Consider the following 19,507-nt stretch of genomic DNA (forward strand, 5'->3'; position numbering starts at 1 on the left):
AACTTCAGACAGAAACTGTAATAAAATGACAAATAAAAAATGCTAAAATGAAAGCTATGACATTAGAGATAAGGAATTCCTTAGATGGGCTTATCAGTAGACTGAATACAACACAGGAAAGAATGAGTGAACTTGAAGACAGTAAACACACGTAGAAAAAGTAAACAATATAACAGTATCAAAGAGCTATGGAACAATGGCCCACAGTCTAAGGTATGCATAATTGGACAACCAGAGAGTGAGATTCTGTGTATATCATACCAAGAATTTTAAAACCTACAATAAAAATGCTAAGGAGTTTAGTGGGGGGAAAAAAAGACAGACAAAGAGTTTAGAGAATAAAAAGACAAGCCACAAAACAAGAAAAGACAAATATACTCAAAAGTACTTATATAGAGAATACATAAAGTAGTCCCAAAATGTAATAAAAACAAACAACCCAATTTTTTAAATGGACAAAAATTAAAATTACTTCACTAAAGAAATCACACAGATGGTAAATAAATGTGACCATGAAAACAGAGTCAGTATCAATGATCATCAGGGAAATGCCAATTAAAACCATGACAAAATATCACTGCATGCTTACTGGAATGGCATGAAAGAAATAAGAAAAACCATCAATAACAAGTCCTGGTGAGGAAAGAGAGCCTCAGCTCTCCTACATAACTGCTGCAAATGCAAATGGTACAACCACTTTCAAAAATAGTTTGTCAATTTCTTAGAGTTAACCATACAGCTACCATAAAAATCAATGCTCACAAAAATCTACCTAAGGAAAGTAAAAACTCATATTCACAGAAAAGCCTCTATGGAGATGTTTACAGTGGTTTTATTCATAGTATTTTTCTTTTCACTGTTGCAACAAAAATGATTGCTTGCATCAAACCTAATACATATATTTCATGCACTCTCTCCACTGCTTTACATGCTTTCTCTTCATATAACAATTTCCTACACATATGTAGTTCTGTTTAGGGCTCTTTTCTGTGGCTCTATTACATTTAATCTATTTCTACAGAAAAAAATATCTTAATAGGCCTTAAAAATAAATCTAGACTCCCAATTAAATGTTCTTTTACTTTCTCTCCAGAATTCCTTTCCTTTTTGGGATCTTGAAACTTCAACAAGGATTTTTAAATCAATGTAGATCTGTAGAACGGCATATGTAAATATTTATAGCAGTTTTATTCATGATAGCCCAAAACTGGAAACAGCTGGTGAATGGATTAGCAAACTGCAACACATCTAAACAATTGAATACTATTCAGCAGTAAAACAGAACAAGCTATTTATACATGGAAAATAGAGATAGCAACACTGCATAACTCATACTATTACATGAGGATTAATTGAGTTAAATCAAGTAAATTCTTAAAACGGTGCTTATCACATTCGTTTTTAGTATTATCATTTTTTTTCAGTTTAGAAATTGTGTTCTTGGCTTTTATTTAATTTCTTTAAATATCCATGTAAGTCTTGTCACACACTCCATCCATTCTGTAAAACATTTTCTTACTTTACTGTCACCTTCTACAATACAAATGACCACAATTACAGAACTTTTTTTATTCTGGGAGACAACCAAATCTACTTTTCATTAGTTCTCTCACCCTTCATAACATATTTTTTTTTTACTTTCTGCTGATAATTCGTCTGATTTTTATCATGTTTCTATTTTATTTCTTTACTCTTATATTCTGAGCATACTTATCAATATCCCAGTGTTGTTGTTGACAAATTGAAGTATGTACTTACATTTCTTATTCTCTTTTCAGTTTGGGTGACTTTCAAAGGAGCAAAAGGTTGGACATCTGCATTTATTTTTAAATGTTTTTGTTCAACTGTTGCATTAACTGAAAAAAAGAAGGAGCATTAAAAATCATTCACAGTTTCCCACTCCTACCACAATTCTATGCTTCAGAGTTCTCTTTTGCTCTTTATCTCAATACAGGAAACATTAATACATAGCAAAAAGGAAGAGGTATAATTTTACTGTGGTATTTTTTTGTATTGCATTGCATTATTTGTATTTACATTGCATCATAAATATACCCTAATTTTGAAAAGCCACTCAACAGATCAATAGGTTTCTCAACTGCATTTCTCAAACATGAATACACCCTACTCAAATGATTCTGAGGATGGAAAAAATGGTGTTTCTGACTGTGGCCCCAGGCTCTTTATTATATTAGTTTATTACACAAAAAGGTACATATACATTTTCAATTCCCTTTCAATCATTATTCTCTATTCTAGTCCCTTTTTTCTTGTCCTGAGATGTCACCCTGTTATGACATCTCTAGATAGACAGACAGATGATTAATAGATATATAGGTGATAGATAGATAGATGATACATAGACAGGATAGATAGATGATAGATAATAGCAGATAGATAGATAGATAGATAGATAGATAGATAGATAGATAGATAGATAAGCAACTTGCTTTTATCACTCAATGATGATTTTACAATGAATTCACTTATATACAAATTTTTCCTCAGTAAGCTATAGCAGTGACTGAGTGAAAGGATAAAAAAATTCAGGTAGCTACTTACTGTATGTTTATCTCCATCATTATGTTTTGCCAAGAAATCAGTGTATATAAAAACTTAGGCTGTATCTGTCAAAGTACTATGTCTGATAACAAAAGACTAGAACAAAATGGAAGAATAAGCCGAAACAAAACAAAGAAAAAGCCACTTCCAAAGGGAATGAAAGCTGGGTGCAGTGGCTCACGTCTGTAATCCCAGCACTTTGGGAGGCTGAGGTGGGTGAATCCCTTGAGATCAAGAGTTGGAGACCAGCCTGGCTACCATGGTGAAACCCTGTCTCTACAAAAAACACAAAAATTAGCTGAGTGTGGTGGCATGCACCTGTAATCCCAGTTACTCACAAGTCTGAGGCACAAGAATCACTTGAACCCAGGAGGCAGAGCTTGCAGTGAGTTGAGATCCTGCATGGCACGCTAGCCTGGGCAACAGAGTGAGACTCTGTCTTTTAAAAAGCAGAGGCGAGAGAAAAGGGGTGGAAACATGACTCCTCTGAATATATCTCCTTTCATAGTTTGACAGGGTAACAATGTAAACATGTTTCATAATTTAAAAATAAATGTAAGACAATCAAACTAACTGAATATCAAAATGTTGGCATGACTACATAAAGAATTGTTTCAATTCTCTTCCCATCCTTCCTTTTCCTCCTACCCTTCCCAGCCTCTAGTAACCTCTGTTCTACTTTTCACTTCTATGACATCAACTATTTTAGCTTCCACATATAAGTGAGAACATGTGATATTTAACTTTCTGTACTTGGCTTATTGCACTTAACATTATGTCCTCCAGTTCCATTCATGTTGTCTCAAATGACAAGATTTTATTCTATTTGGGGGCGGAATAGTATTCCATGGTGTATGTTTGCCATATTTTTAAAATCATTCCCCTGTTGGACACATAGTTTGATTCCATATCTTGACTATTGCTAATAGTGCTGCAATAACCATGGAGGTACAGATATCTCTCTGATACAATGATTTTTCTTCCTTTGGAAAAGTAGAACTGAAGATAGTAGAGGCTGGGAAGGATAGAGGGAAGTGGGGATAGGGAGATGTTTGTTAAAGGATACAAAATTCTAGCTAGATAGAATCAATAAGTTCTAGTGTTCTATTCCAATGTAGGATGACTGTAGTTAACAATACTGTATGTTTCAAATAGCTAGAAGGAGGATATCAAATGTTCCCAACACTAAGAAATGACAAATGTTTGAGGTGATGGATATTCTAATTACTCTGATCTGATCACCACACATTATATGTCTCAAAATATTACTATGTATTCCATAAATATGTCCAATTATTATTCATAAATTTCTAAAAATACAACAAAATTATTGAAAATAAAAAGAAGAAATCCTTTTAAATGAAGCTGAAGAATGTATTTTGACTATTCACCCTTGGGGGATACATTTTCTGGGACAGAAGGAATTGCACACAGAGATTTCAATGGTTTTTGTTAGGAGTCATTTTCATATTGGTATTTTGAAATGATTGTACATATTGTGCTGGATTAAGTAATTGACAAATTGTTTTATGCTGGGTTCCCTAGGAAACAAATCCTAAGGCAAAAGATTTTCTGTAAACATTTTATTGGGGAGTGCAATTCCAGGAAATTGAGAATGAGAGAGGAAGGAAGTGAAGACAGAAAGGAGGGAGAGCCAATACTACATGAGAATGTTCTACAAAGCTGGTCAAAGCTTTAGGATACACTGAATTTTTAGTTTTGCAGAGCATCTTTAGAAAGGGTCATGAAGCTACTGAATCTTTAGGTAGTGTGATAGGAAGGGATAAGCATTTGTTCTTTATGTCTTACTGGCGAAAGTGATTGAGGGGAAGCTAATACTCCTTCACTTACATAGGGATTTGCAAATCCTACAAGATCTGATGACTCAGCTGCAACAAGAAAACTCTAGGACAAGAGGATGGAGAAACAAGCCTAGCAGGAGAGAAAATGTGGCCAGGACATAACCTACAAGTGAAAGGAAAGTCAAGCAAGCATCCTATCCAATGCGACCCTTGCTTGCTCTTGGGGCAGTGAAGGCAGCATGAACCTGACTCACGCTGGACTATGGGAAAAGTTAAAGCAGTTCCTGAGGCTGGTCCAGATAAAAATAAAGTCAAATGTGCACAGGTATGGTGGTTTATACACTGAATCTGGTAAAATTACACTCATGTTAGTAGGCACTAGGGCTATGAGCAAAGGAGGAAAAAGATACTGGTGTAAAATCAAAGGTGTTGAGGGAACTCTTTTGGTTCACGAATGGTATTGGAAATATCAGTGTGCATTTTTTGCTTATTTATATTTTTCTAAAATATATGTGTTTCCTGTCTCTGTTGGCCGAAAAACCTGGAAACAATGACAACCCAGTGACAATGAGCACTCTTTTTGCCCCAGATTTATTCTCTAAATGCCATTTCTGGAAAAGGACTTGGGGTTCCTTGAACTAACAGTTGATTGCACATATGGAATAGGAAATGTATAAGATGAGCTTGGTTAAATTGATTGGAACAGAAAGCATATGCACATCTTTGAAAACTATTGGTAGTATTTCAAAAGGAAATAAACGCCAACTTGAAGGAGCTTCCTCTGGCTAAAGATGGGACAGTTTATATAAGTAGGAGAAAAAATGATTGCAATAAATTGGAACACATCAAATAACTAAAATTCCATGAGTTAGGCCAGGCGTGGTGGCTCAAGACTGTAATCCCAGCACTTTGGTGAATCACGAGGTCAAGAGATAGAAACTATGGTGAAACCCCGTCTCTACTTTAAAAAAAAGAAATACAAAAATTAGCTGGGCATGGGGTGCATACCTATAGTCCCAGCTACTCAAGAGGCTGAGGCAGGAGAATTGCTTGAACCCGGGAAGTGGAGGTTGCAGTGAGCCGAGATCATGCCACTGCACTTCAGGCTTGTGCTTGGCAACAGAGGAAGATTCTGTCATAAAAAAAAAAAAAAAAAAAAAAAATTAAATAAAAATAAATAAATAAAAAATCTGTGAGTTAATAGTGATACTCAGAATATAAAAAAATAAATAAAATCTTCATTGGTTTTCTTTGGAGGCTGCCAGCATGCGATTGTCATTCTGATGATTGGTGAGAAAGGAGAAAGGGGCAAGTGTTTATTCTGACCTCATTATTGAATTCCATTTCAACAACCAGGTAGTTAACAAAGAAAAGTCTTTCAGTATATAAGAATATCACTTGATAAATGCTGAAAAAAATGAAAGATTTAGAAAATCCACCATTTTTGTAATCTTTAGTCAAATAATAGATCTAGACAATTACTGATATAATTTTTAGAGAGAAGTTTGAACGGAATCTTCATAAATGGAACCGTTTACCAACACCAATCCCACTGAGACTATTAACATACTCTTCAAATATACCTATTGCTTTTTTTGACATGACACAACAGAAAATACACAGAACAACCCAGAAAGTATTTTTCCTCCCCAAAATTTCCCCTCAATCTAATCAAGCTTCTAGATACAACTAACAGTTAAAAGAGGATAAATAGCACCAGAAAAATGCAATCAGTCAAATTCATAATCTAGTACAAATAATATCGTTTACTCAACAAATAAGTGCCATCAGTAAATAAGAGGAGAGAAGAGCTCTTCTTATAAACTAAGAGATACTTAAGAGACCTTTCAGGTAAATGTAGTATGAAGACCTTGATTAGACCTTGATTCAAATATATAATTATTAAATACTATTTTTGAGATGTTTGAAGAAATTTGAGATGAATTGTGTACTAGCAGATATTAAAATGCTACTTTGTTAGGTGTGATAATGGTAGAAAAGTGAGGTACTTTTTAAGGAGATCTCTGTGAATGAAACATAGTGATTTACTAATTACATTATATGACACTTGAAATTTGCCTTACAAAACACCAAAACTGAAAAAAAAAATTAGGAAAGACAAAACAAGATTGGCAAAATGCTCTTAATTATTGCACTGGTGGCAACTCATTATTCTATCCTCTCTACTTTTGTGAAGGTTTGAAAATTCCTGTAATAAAAGTTCAATGGCACAATTTAAGGTAAAGCGTATGTATTGAGATTATTGTTATAATACAGAGTCTTTAGAGGCTTTGAACATCTCTATAATCTGAGCATTCATTATCTCAACATAGAATGATTCACAATGAATTCTAACCCTCTGAACCAAGAATGACTCCACAAGGATCTTGCGTGAGTCTCCTCAAGAAACCACAAGACAATCCTGATGTCCACTGTCACCCTCATTGAGGTGTATGTACACATCCTGGTATGTATGGTCCAGTCTGTTTCCACGTTACCTAACGCAAACCATCTTCACTGTCTTTTCAACAACAACAAAAAGTGAGGCTGACACAGGAAAAACAAAAATCTGTGACCCACAACTGCACATTTTAGGTTTTACTGTCAGTGGCCTTTTACACGAAGTTGTCGGGTAACAGTTGAAAGGAAGAGAAGCTTGCATGGCTATTTCCTCTGCATACAACTGTACTGCTAAATTACAGTGCCTGAGCGAATTCCAGCTTTAGAAATGGCACTATGAATAGCAATACTGGACAAAGAATGCTTTTTCAATTACTTGTTGATTCTATGAAACCATGTACAAGTGTAAAGTGATATTTGCATTTATGAACAGAGGTGAGCAAAGAGAAATAAAAATATATTTACCAAAGAAGTTGTAGTAGACTTCTAGCTTTGAATCATGGTTTCATTACTCTTCCAGTTTGATGACAATGGTGGTTCAGCCATGTAAGGCCTTTATCATGTAATACTGCATGCATCTAGCCATTTGGTGGTAATCATCTGTCATATGATAATCATCTGTAAGTGATCCCAGAGCACAGGAAGATGAAGATGAAAGAACTGCTTCCACTGACTTTAAAATGAAATTTAAAAAAAAAATGTTTATTTTGGTTCTCTTCACAGCATACATAAATCCATTATTTCAGCAGTAGTTAAAAATGCATGTATATTGTATATTTCACTATACTTGAAAGAGAAGGATAAATTTCAATATCTTAAAACCTAGTTTCCAAACATACTCTTGGACAATGAAATCCTCTTGTTTTTTCTTGTTTCTCTTTAGTAGAAACAGTTATAACCAAATCTTTACTAATTTTTTCTAATGGTATATCAGTATCATTTCCAAATATTTAATGCAGAGCTTACAAAATAACTATACCAAAGCCTCCTTTTGTTGAAGGAGGTTTCTTAATTGAGTAATCAGTTCTCAAGCATTCAAAGATTGCATATATGTAAGATTTACATATTTTATTATTGTTCAAACAGTAATAGACTCTTTTTTATCATTGTCCTAATAGTAAGAGACAAAAATATGAATAATTCACTGTTTTGAGATGACATAACCCTTGTTGAGCATTGGCAATCTCATAATTGCTTTCTTCAAGGCATTACCAATGAGACTCCAAGTATGCAGTTACTGGATTTGGAAAACGGAAGAAACCTTAGGGGGAAGGAGTCAGCCTCCAGTAGGGAAAGTAGGATATTCATATTAGCAGTTCAGTAGAAAAATTCATGTGAGAAACCATTTCTTTAAGTGTAAAAGAGCTGGACAGACAAATGGAAGAAGGCAAGAAAACTCAGAGTATGGCAGCTGCAGATAGCTGCTTTGCTTTTAAGGTCACAGGGACAAAGAAAGGAGATAACGTTGAATCCAAGAGCTGGCTGGTGCGGTTAGAACAATCAAGGTATATCAACTACAACCATAAAAGCCACGCCGAGTAGAAATAAAAGGGAGATATACACTGATTGCTCTCTCCTGATCTACAGTTTTCCACCAGAATTCCCCATCTTCCAAATCTAACCAGAAGTTAGTTGGCAAAGGAGGTTGGAAAGTGTAATTTTATAAGCCAGCCTCCTGCAATAGAGAACAAAATAAGAGAAGTACAGGAGAAGAAAATCAGAACAAAGAAGCAAGTAACAAGGAACAGGGTGTCTAATACAACTTCCTCATTTATGAATTATTGAATACAGAACTGGCACTATGACCCACAAAAGGATCCCAATAACCGTTGGTTAAATTGTGAACATTATCTCAGCAAATATTTATTGTGCAGCTCTAATGTGCCAAATAGTGTTCTAAGTACCGGGAACAGAGAAGTGACCAATAGAGATGAATCTCCTGCCTCATTGAACTTATAAACAAGTGAATTTTCCAAATTATTTGCACCAGCAAACCACTGCACTGATACAAACAAGAAACCACCTGCCACAACTGTCCGGAACAGTGCTGTTCCACCAACTCATATTGGCCCTTTTCTTGGTATAAGAGTGAATCCCCAACAACAGTAACTACATGGGTAAACCTTCTTTCTTCCAAATTGTCCCTCCACATTCAGAAAAATATTTCTTGCCTATCACAGCCTTCTCTGCATATCCACTATAGCACTTATCTGAATATACTCATATAAGTAATTATGCATTTATTTATTTAATGCAATCTACCCCCGCCAATATATAAGCTACAACAGGACAGAAACATACTAATATGGTCTGGCTGTGTCTCCACCCAAATCTCATCTTGAATTGTAGCTCCCATAATTCCCACACATTGTGGGAGGTACGTGGTGAGAGATAATTGAATCATGGGGACAGGTCTTTCCAGTGCTGTTCTCATGATGGTGAATAAGTCTCATGAGATATGATGGGTTTCTTCTCCTTTTTATTATATTTTAAGTTCCGGGGTACATGTGCAGATTGTGCAGGATTGTTACATAGGTATACACATGCCATGGTAGTTTACTGCATCCATCTCCCCATCATCTACATTAGATATTTCTCCTGTTACCCCTTCACAATCCCCTCACCCTCTGCTATCCCTCTCCATCGCCCCTACACCCCAACTGGCCCTGGTGTATGATGTTCCTCTCCCTGTGTCCATGTGTTCTCATTGTTCAATATCAACTTATGAGTGAGAACATGTGGTGTTTGGTTTTCTGTTCTTGTGTCAGTTTGCTGAGAATGATGGTTTCTAGCTTCATCCATGTCCCTGCAAAGGACATGAACCTATCCTTTTTTTATGACTGCATAGTATTCCATGGATAAAGGGGAGTTCCTCTATACATGCTCTTTTGCCTTCCTCCAGGTAAGATGTGCCTTGCTCTTCTTCCTTTGCCTTCTGCCTTCTGCCATGATTGTAAGGCCTTTCCAGCCATGTGGAATTGTGAGTCCATTAAATCTTTTTCTGTTATAAATTACCCAGTCTTGGTTATGTCTTTATTAGCAGCATGAGAACAAACTAATACAGATACCTTATTTCTTTTACTATTGTTTGGCTAGCTTCCATTGAAATATTTGGTACAAGTTAGGTTTTCAAAAATAATCATTGACTGGTTGAATTGATATAAGCCCATCTCCTTTTAAGTATATTTTACCATTGTTACTATTGTTTCTGAACATGGAGACTAGTATAGATGGCCTATATTAGTTTTCTCTAAAATGATTGAACAGTAGATTCTTCATTAATATAATAATGAAGACTGAGACAAATAGACTTTTCAGAGATATATGCTCCACAGTCTCAGCCTAATAATTAGCAGTAACTATGGACCAAGTATAGAAGAGTTGGAGGGCTATATTAAAAAATTAAACAAAGATCTCAAACAACTTGGATTCAAATCCAGGCCGTGGCATTGGCTACAGGATGCGGAGTGAGTTATAATATCTCACTGAGTCTTATCTGTCTGAACTGCAAGTTGGAAACAATGCTATCTATACATACCTGTCAGAGTTACAGTGAGTATTAAAAAACTAAAGTATGTGAAGCACCTAGTCAACATATAAGATCAATGACTATGGACTTGGGCCATGTCTTGCTAGTTCCCCACTCCTCAACTTTTCCCGACACGATGTTAGTTAAGTGAATAAAGGAAGGAACAAATTAAATTGTAGAGTAGTGAATAGGTAGTTTTTTTGGATAACTCAATCTGAACTTAAATCCTTGGCATCAACGCCTAGAGACACTGAAAATCCAGCTTAAAGAAACCTTAAAAATCTGCAGTTTTCATTGATGACAGCTGTAGCAGAGATTAAGCAAAGCAATCTCAGCCAGTGAAAGAGCAGTGCTTCACTGGAAGCTCAGGCTTTCAAAGAGACTAAAAATTCAATGTTGTTTTTCTCACACCTGAAGGGAAAAACACAGTTAACACTTCTTCAGCAAAGCTGACCTGCAGTTGAAAGTTTTGAATCATTATCAGGGATTTTTTTCCAGCGATAGGAGATAACCAAGGAAGTGTCCTAATACCTAATTATCTGCCTCCAGGTTAGCAGGCTTTTGTGAATGAGGAAACATGGAAAATGAAATTTCAATTTTATGTAAGAGAAAAAATTTCTCTTTGCAAAATTTAAGAGAAATTCCAGGTAGGATTTCTACGTAGCAGACTGAAAATTACACTTGTATCTCCTCTTATCTGCACTAAAATAACAGTAACATTCAAATTCTAAAATGGAAGAACCAGGAAACCAATCACACAATGCCTCTCCTGCCAGCAAGAGAAAGAGAGAGAGAGGATGAAAATCAGAAATGCAATCTCATTTTCATTGATACTGGAAACATGTGTAACTCCAAACGACTATATACAAGGAAGCACTGACAAATTCAGTTAAGGGAAAGCCACGATGTGGGAAGATATCAAAGAAAGACAGACAACTGTGCTGCCCATCTCAGACAAAGCTGACAGAAAAATTACCCAAACTGTCACCAACTATCCTTGGATGGTGCGTACTACAGCTTGACTCACTTAGCAATCATGCCAACCCCGTCTCCTTTGTCATCCACTAACGTCAGGGCAGAATGCAAAATACTTGAAGAATAAATATAAAACAATAAATAAAAGAGGAGAGGAGTACCTACCAACAAAGTCTACAAGTCTGAAAGTACACTGAAGGGATAGGTGGTTGAAGAGAGGAGACTTGCTGGAGGGGCCTGCGGCAGAGGTGTCTGCCACTCTGCTCTGGGCATGAAGATGAAACTTAACAGAAAGCAGAGGGCCAAAGGAAGGGAACGAAACCCTGGCTACTCACTGAAGTCTACCTGTTGAACAGCTTTGCCTATTCACCCAACTCTGCTTACCCCACACAACAATGTCAGCTGGGCAGGGATCTGGGCTGGCACTGTTGGGCACCCCAGAGTAGCATCCTCAGCTCCTATGTCCCTCTCCTCCTCTGTCTCCAAAAAAGCAAGATATGGTTGTCATGAAGCCTGACCTGTACTTATGAAGTTCAAAAGCAGCCCACCAAGCACACATCTACATACATGTACGAAAGCAAGGCAGTCCAAACTGGCCACTGAGAAAATCAACCAACTCTTCACTTGCACATAGAGGACAAGCAATGATGAGCAGCAGACATAGGAGGAGAACCAGAAATATGAAAGCAAAAGTCCACAGGAAGTAAATAAACAATTGAGCCTAAGGGAAATAAATAAATCAGGGAACACAAGTAGCTACTGAGGTAGCTGAAGTTTGCTACCAAAGATAATAAGCATTTCTATCGGTAAAGAATAAATCATTCAGGTGTTGAGACACTAGAATGAAGTGACTAAATCATCAGGGGAAAACTGGGGCTCTAATTTAGCTGCTGTGTATGCAAGAATATGCAAACTTTAAAACCATATGAATTTTTAGAAATATTTATAGAATTCACTGAATTAATTACAAAGTATTTTTCTTGATCAGAGAAGTGGCTCTGTTATTTTTAGTTGGTTTATTCATCTGTATTTAAGTGTGAATAGGAGTTTCTAACTGAGGGCTCTTCGATCTCAGTTTCATGCACAAACATCACCCCCAAGCTATTCCGTGTTTTCCTCCTTCGTTCCTTGCACTCCTCAGTCTATCATCCAGCACAGGACACAAGTGCCCAGCCCTTACCTTTGCGTCCTTCTCTTAATGCATCCAGCCCAGTTCAGCTCTTTGGACAGAATGGCTCAAGGAGCCCATCCACAGCCCTGTCCTATCCTGTGCTTTCAGAGCACAGCCGGCCTGCTCTACACATCCCCCACACCCTTCCCTGTATTTCCAACTAGACTCTACATTCCTCAAAATCCCTGATCAAACATTCAACTTGGCTTTCTTCCCAGGGGTGACTAGCATAGTGCTGGGTCAATCAGAGACCCATAAGATGTTACCTTTTGCTTTAGACTTTACATTAGGCTCTCCAGGGACCCTCCAGCCAACCACGTTCTGGACCGATCTGTATCACAGTCCTGAACAATCCATCAGACTGAAATTGTCTCTATTTGTATAGAATTGCTTTTATCTACCACTTATTTTATTTCACTTTATGTAGTGTTTTTGTAACCTATTTTCAAAAATGCATTTTTGTTTACATATAACGTATATTAATTTTATTTTTTCAAAACATCAGATAAACTAATATCCAAGTGCAAGTCCAAAACAACAAAATAGAAATTATTTATAGTGTTTCAAACTTTTTTATTTGTAATTGATGTCCTTTTTGGCATTTCAAAGGTGTTTGAATTGGTTTGCAAGAAAAGATATGTATAATAAGTTACTAAAAATAAAATAGGTTTTGGAAAGCCTTACATTTCAGATGAGATACTTGATCTGTATTATTATCATTTTTTTTGTAAAGGAAAGCTTTGATGTTTTCCTTGTTTTACTTGGAAATCGTATGTTAAATTATTGTGCTAGGAAAAGCAGTCTTTTGGTGTTAAAATTATCCATCTATGTATCTCTAATTAGAGTACTGAAGAATTTGAACTTGTGATCTGTCCATGATATGATTTCATTTTTTCCCAGTAATTGCTCTCTAATTGTGCTAGATTCATCCTACCTTTTCTACTGTGTATTTTAGTGACACTTTGGTAAGATGCAGTAACTTTCCACTCAGTTTTGCTTATTTCAGAAGTCTCATTTGGGGCAATAAAGAGTCAGTACTCTAACAGCTTATGAGTGGGGCTGGTCAGGGAGTTTCTTGGGGAAAGGAAATGCTGCAAGTTGGAAGGAAGGAAGGGACTTCTTAGCCCCACTCCTCTCCCTTCCTTCTTCTAGGCTGTAGCTAATCCTCAGTGTTGGGACAATGAGCAAGAAGTAATGTAAAGACAGGCCTTGCTCACCTGCCCGCAGGAAGAAATCTTCTTGTTAGTAAATAGATACTCTCCTCTGCTGAGGTCCTTCATGTTGGCATTGTTACATGTATGGGATTTCCAAGGAGTCCTGCATGGGCCTCTACTCTGCAAAATAGTTCCAGTCCTTAACAGGTCTTCCCTCATTACCTGTTAGCCTCATCACTAAAAGATGTCTACCAATGTCCCCTGGATGGTGGGCTTTCCTTGCCCAGCAAGTGACCTCTTTCATGGAGTCCCAGAGTAAAGACAAGTTTGATTATCAGTTCAGCATCACTTAACTTACAGTGAACTGATGTATTTCCTTATGGCATGCCAAACGGGGAAGTACAAGCTTGTTCTATTGCATCTCCTTCCAAATTCTACCTTGCCACCTCACTTATCTCTTTCTCTGCTCAAAAAACCCAAAAGAAAATCAAGACTTCTAGTTAAGCAACTAATCAAGTCTTCTGGTTAAGCAACTAGTACTTCCCCTAGACTCAGTAGCTGAGCTCATTTCCTAGATCCTATGCTTTCAAGAACCCTGCTTTTGCCCTCTTTTGAACCTACCCCTTCCCATCAGAGTAACAGTCTGTGAGATATACCTACCCGGAGCACCAACACACACAGACACTCTCTCTCTCTCTCTCTCTCTCTCTCTCTCTCTCTCTCTCTCACACACACACACACACACACACACATACACACATACACACACATTTTAGACCATGCTCCAGATCGCTGGGCCCTGGGCCAACCTCTCTCTTGAGCTCAGACTCCTGAGAGAAGATAGTGTCCCCATTGTGCCCACACCCAGACCTGAAGGATGGTCAAAGAGGGCTGAGGGTGGGCTGGAAGGCAAGGATATGGGGAGGTTGGGAAGTTTGTCATTTTCATATGGGGCTTCCACTTGAACTCTCAACCTGGGTCTCCAGATATTAATGACCAGCGCAAAACAGACTCTCAATTGAATAATGATGTGTCCTACCACCCATCTTGCAGACATCCAAACCTCTTGGAGTACTATTCTACTATTTCCTTGCCTTAGAGGAGGAGAACCACTCCTTCCCTCTCCCCATGGGGAAGGACTGACTAGCCGCCACCACAAACCTCACTCTTCCTAACAGGATTGAAAGACCTATCCACTCTCATTCTTTTTTATTTGTATGGGAATTTTGGGAAACTGTTATGTGTGTGAGAAGAAAGTAAATGATGGAGTCAGTTTTAAATTGGTCCCTTTTAGCAAACCCTACAAATAAGTAGATGACTGGGTCCAATTGCTGGTGGCTTGCTGTGTCACTCTGAACTTGGAGTGTGGGGGTTCTTTACGTCTTTTATACTAAGCATTCAGCATTTATGCAGCCTTGAGATGATAGGAAAAAATCAACATGTTAATACATGTACGTTTGTTGTTAACCTATCTATATGAGACACTAAGAGAAAGAAATAATGTAAGCATGAAGGCCAGGTACTGAAAAATATACTTATGTTAGTTGGAAGTATTGGGGACAGAGAAAGAGCAAAGGGCAGATTGAAGAAACATCTTTAAAGAAGACTTGGTAGGGCTTGGTGGACCGTGGACTATATGCATTAAGGAAAGGAGATTATCAGAGACATTTCTTTGGCAAAAGTCAAAACATGGAGCTTCTGCCCTGCATCTGGCTCTTGGTCTAATTTACAAGTTTGTTTGGTCTACCTGATGTTATAAAATACTTTTTAAATGAATTTTACCAGCATGTAAAAAAGATGGTATTTCATATAGTAATAACTTTTTAAATTTTTGGCTTCTCTTTTATCACTGGACGATCTGACAACCCTGAGCTGACATTACTGCACTCCAGCTGTCAACTGGTGCTGAAGAGTGGCTGTCCCTCGATGGACCAAATGTGTCTCCAGTTTGCCACAGTCCTCTCTCCCAGCTTATGTGACTCCTTTGCTCCTGTCAGCACCTGAACTTGCAATCCCTATTCTAATGTTCCTGTCCTAAGGAACACAAAATTCGTAGCACCATCATTGGAAACAGAAAATATGCTGCTGCTTTGGAGAATTCAATTTTGTTCATGTTCAGTCTGAGGTAACAGGAGGACATCATTGACAACATGACCTTTGGCAGGAAGCACAAGATCAAACTTGAGGAAAGTGTCTGCAAGAAGAGCTGCCCAAGCCGAAGACTGTTCATAAGAATTACTGACTCCGGTGGAAGCCAAACCTTCATTCATTTATCAACCCACTTTAGTCATCTATTTGTTTGTTACAAATATTTCAACAACTAAACACTGGGAGTCTATTATGTTTCAACACTGGGCTGGATGCTGGGAATTCCAGGGTCAGTAAAGTAGAAATGATCTCTGCCCTAAAGCATCCCATAGTATAGTTGGAGACATACACATCAGTCAAATGATCACATTACAAAATATAAAATGCATTTTGCAGCTGTTATGAAGGAGAAGTCAATGGTGCTCTGAGAAATTAGAGAAGTGGGGGTGTGAGGATGGCTGGCCAGCCAGAGAGATCAAGGAAGTCTTCCTGAGGAAACAGTATTGGAACCAGGATATGAAAACTGAGAACAATGCATCCTGGTAAAGAGAAGGAAGTGAGTTCCAGGGAGGGCAAACAGTTTGTGCAAGGCACGTCCCAGACATTAAATGATATCTTGTTGAGGTGAGATGGGTATAGGAAGATAAAAGGAAGTTAGCCAGGGCTGAGGCTGAAGTGGTCCATGGATCCAGGCTTGCAGGGTGCTGTAGGCTTTGGTAAAGTGTCTGTCTTTATTCCAAGTGCAATGGAATTTCATTGGTGGCTTCTTAGTGGGCTGAGGGAAACGAGACACATTATTAATGTTATTGGATTTATGTTTTCAAAATTTTACTCAGTATGTACAGAAAATTTTATTCAGAGTGCAGAGAAAAACTAGTGAATGGAGGCAAACAAGTGAGAAAGTCAGAGCTGAAATCCAGGCAGTATGATCCAAAGTGGTGAGGCTCTATAAAAAAAGAGTTCAATCAGGCCAGGTGCGGTGGCTCAAGCCTGTAATCCCAGCACTTTGGGAGGCCAAGGTAGGTGGATTCCTTGGTGTCAGGAGTTCAAGACCAGCCTGGCCAACATGGTGAAACTCCATCTCTACTAAAAATGCAAAAATTAGCCGAGCAGGATGGTGGATTCCTGTAATCCCACCTACTTAGGAGGCTGAGGCAGGAGAATCACTTGAACTAGGGAGGCGGAATTTGCAGTGAGCAGAGATTGCACCACTGTACTCCAACATGGGCAACAGAGCGAGACTCTGTATGAAAAGAAAAGAAAAGAAAGAAGGAAGAAAGGAAGGAAGGAAGGAAGGAATAGAAAGAAAAAAGAGAGAGAAAAGAAAGAGAAAGAAAGAAAGAAGAAAGAAAGAAAGAAAGAAAGAAAGAAAGAAAGAAAGAAAGAAAGAAAGAAAGAAAGAAAGAAAAGAAAGAAAGAAAGAAAGAAAGAAAAAGAGAAAGGAAGGAAGGAAGGAAGGAAGGAAGGAAAGAAGGAAAAGAAAGAAAGAATACAATCAAAGTACTAAGAACAAGCCATGTTAGTGGGATATGATGAGCAAATAAGTAGAAAAGTCATGGTGAAGAGAGCCAAGCTTACGGAAAAACATGAAGAACAGACTTTAGATATGAACACAAACCAGGGGAGGTGGGTGATTTAAAGCTCAGGACATAATTTCTCCAGAAACAGAACTGAGGTGTGCATCCAAGCTGGTGAAAAACCTGAAGTAGGAGATCAACAGAAGGAATGCCTTTTGGAAATCAGAACTTGTCTTCAATACACAGATCATAATGTTGGACTATAGGTCCTACTTCAGCTAGGAGGCTTCTTCCATGATTCTTACTGGGAAAAGAACAACATCCAAGATGTGGCTAACACAGAAAGCACAGAGCAACGACCTGCCATACCCGAGAGGTCCTGATAGCATTCACAACATCACCAGAGGTTCTAGGGCCATAAACAAAAAAGAGGTGCAAATACAGAGGCTCTGCAGAGAACTGCCATTATCATTCATAATTACACACTTTACATGTTTCAAACCATCAATGTATTACAGCAAGGAAATTATACGGCTGAATTAAGAATTCCTCCAGAGGTGAATGAAGGTAATGAAGTCTATGTTGAATATAAACCCAAACCAATTAATTCTCCCAATACTACTGCACAGATTATAAATTCTACCAATGCAGTTTGAACCATCAAAATAAAACAACACTATAAACTTCTTTATTAGCACTAAAACAAGTCGGTCATAGGAAAAAACAGGCTAGTTTAACATTTTGTAGCAGGTCAGATAATATATTTTATTTACATTTGCATTCTGATAATGCATGAAGCAAACCACTAATAGCCAGCTTTCCAATGACCACTCTAAATTTTCATGATTCCTGTTCCCCCAATATAAGTCAATCACAAAAGAGAAAAAGGGAGAATTATTGCTACTCTGCTGAGGTTGGGAAATTTCTTCTGCTTTGGTAGAATATTTCCTCTCAACTTTTAGTTCACAAGGTTTTTTGTTTTTTTGTTTTTCTTTTTTAGAAAAGCAAAAGATGCTCTTTACTACTTTGGAAATTTTTTTTTTTTATGTACTCGGCAAACTGACACAAGAACAGAAAACCAACCACCACATATTCTCACTCACATGTGGGTGTTGAACAATGAGAACACATGGACACAGGGAGGGGAACATCACACACTGGGGCCTGTCAGCGGGTGGGGAAGGCTAGGAGAGGGATAGCAGTGGTTGGGGGGATTGTGGGGCTAACATTAGGAGAAATACCTAATATAGATGACGGGGTGATGGATGCAGCAAACCACCAAAGCACATGTATACCTATGTAACAAAACTGTGCAATCTGCTCATGTATCCCAGAACTTAAAGTTCACAAGGTTTTTGTGGGTTTCACTGCTGGGTACCAGAAAAAAAGCCTGCAACCTTGGGCCACACCACCCAATGCCATCCCTCCCAGCAGTTGGCTCAGGGATGACAACGTGACCCAGAATAGCCAGAGAAGGAGTGAATACTTTGGACTTCCATAGGAACAGTAAGAAAAAGACAGTTCAACTGGACTTCTGATTGAAAGAGTGAGGTTAGGGAAGCTGTGGTCTTCTTTTGACTTCAGAGTCAGAACCTCACTGCAAAAGGAACAAGATGGAGAAGAGAGAGCTAAAAGATAGAGAGAAACACGATCCAAAACCAAAGATGCTCCTGGATGTTTCAATTACACACGAGGCAATACATTTTCCTTTTAGTGCAATTCAATTTGAATTGGCTTTTCTGTCACTTGTATGAGAAAATATCTTAACTGAAACAGTATTCAATAAAGGTAAAGATGCCCAGAAGACATAATGCCTGTTTCTCTCATTTACATCATACTATTATAAGCTAGACACGTCCTTGATCTTGGGGTCTTACAGCCCAGTGAAGGAAAAGGCTCTTGCCATACAGAATAGACACCAACACAAGCCAGGGTGGGGTAAATGCCAAATGAAACATGCAAGCAGTGTGATGAGCACCGGGGATACAGGAAAGCACAGCTTGGGGAGCTAGTGGCTCTGATGCACCGGCACCCTCCCCATCAGACCTGTGAGGGCTACAAGCCCAGCTGATGCCTTTGCAATCCACGTGATCTTGCGTTTGTTCTATTCAGGCATAAGTAGAACAATTATTAACTGTATGTGCATTGGTAGATGCACCTGAATATGCATACAAATCCCACAACATGACAAGTAAAGCTAAATACATCTCATACTTCTAAAATTAATCCAAAGCAAAAATAATAATAAAAGAAAGGAAAGAAAAAAACAATATATAGTAAGGCCCTGGACTTCATTTCCCTACTTCCTT

The 19,507-nt window shown here is 37.9% G+C and overlaps 1 long non-coding RNA gene across 1 annotated transcript; it reads right to left on the reverse strand.

Annotated features, from left to right (window-relative positions):
• Nucleotides 1-1,424: 1,424 nt before the first annotated feature.
• On the reverse strand, nucleotides 1,425-7,565 carry LOC141584445 (uncharacterized). Its single transcript, XR_012517498.1, has 3 exons — nucleotides 7,230-7,565; nucleotides 5,373-5,496; nucleotides 1,425-1,856 (listed from the first exon to the last, which is right to left on the reverse strand). It is a non-coding gene; the product is annotated as an uncharacterized LOC141584445 (long non-coding RNA).
• Nucleotides 7,566-19,507: the final 11,942 nt, after the last annotated feature.

The sequence above is a fragment of the Saimiri boliviensis genome, chromosome 5 (genome assembly GCF_048565385.1).
Source record: "Saimiri boliviensis isolate mSaiBol1 chromosome 5, mSaiBol1.pri, whole genome shotgun sequence".
In the NCBI taxonomy this organism is placed as follows: Eukaryota; Metazoa; Chordata; class Mammalia; order Primates; family Cebidae; genus Saimiri; species Saimiri boliviensis.